The 1123-nt window shown below is 37.1% G+C and overlaps 1 non-coding gene across 1 annotated transcript; it reads left to right on the forward strand.

Moving 5' to 3' along the window:
- Window positions 1–687: 687 nt before the first annotated feature.
- Window positions 688–794, forward strand: LOC138811661 (U6 spliceosomal RNA). Its single transcript, XR_011367471.1, has one exon. It is a non-coding gene; the product is annotated as a U6 spliceosomal RNA (small nuclear RNA).
- The last annotated feature ends 329 nt before the right edge of the window (window positions 795–1123 follow it).

The raw sequence follows: 1123 nt of genomic DNA on the forward strand, positions 1-1123 counted from the left end.
CATTGCCCCATTTGTTAGGAAATGGAAAAACTTGGAAAAAATTATATTAAGTGAAGTAAGCCAGGCCCAAAGAAACATAGGTCCCATGGTTTCCCTTATTTGCAATATATAGTATATGTATAAGTCAAGCAAAAAAGATTCAGATAATGTGATGTTAAGAAAATGAACCCTTAGATATGCATTTAAATGTTTTTTTTTTCTTTCATGCATTTGTTTCTAACGCATTTATAAGATTATTTCTTTGTTGCTTTGTATGTCCCTCCCCCACAGTATAACCCCTGCTTTCACTATATTTGATGTCGGTATAATCTGTGGAGGAGATGGGGAAAAAGCAGTCGTTTAAGGATACAGGTGGACCCGTTGCAACAATGAGAAGTACAAGTTGTCATGTCGAAAACGAACTTTACAACTTTGGTGGGGGGGGGGGGGAAGAGGAGCCGGGGGAGGAGGCTGGGAAGAGATGAAAGGAAGAGGCTGCAATGCTTGATAAGAAATGTACTCATTATCTTGCCCATGTAATTGTAACCCCTCTGTACAGTATGTTCACAGAAAATAAAAATAAAAATAAAAAAAAGAAAAAAAGAAATATATGGTTGTAAAATTTCACGACAATTCTTTTGAACTTCCTTTTTTTTCAATTGTGCAGTTTAAAAAAATCCATTGCACTTTAGATATAAAAAATATTCTGTTCTCAATTCAGCATCACATACACTAACATTGGAACGATACAGAGAAGATTAGCATGGCACCTGCACAAGGATGACATGCAAATTCGTGGAGTGTTCCAGATTTTTACAACAGAAGCTGGAGGGGATGTGGCCACAAGGGAACCATACAGCATTGTTGGTGGGAATGTAAACGTGTTCAACCACTTTGGAAAGCATTATGGAGGTTCCTCAAAAGATTCCCCATAAAGCTCCCCTTTGACCCAGCAATCCCACTTTTGGGGATTTACCTAAATGTCCACAAACAAGACCATACTAAAACTACTATCACAACTATGTTTATTGCAGCATTATTTATGAAAGCTAAGATATGGAACCAACTTAGATGTCCCTTCTAGATGAATGGATCAAGAATATGTGGTATATATACACAATGGAATTCTATGCCTCCATCAGAA

The sequence above is a fragment of the Dipodomys merriami genome, unplaced genomic scaffold (genome assembly GCF_024711535.1).
Source record: "Dipodomys merriami isolate MVZ:Mamm:240054 unplaced genomic scaffold, mDipMer1.0.p SCAF_546, whole genome shotgun sequence".
Classification (NCBI taxonomy): Eukaryota; Metazoa; Chordata; class Mammalia; order Rodentia; family Heteromyidae; genus Dipodomys; species Dipodomys merriami.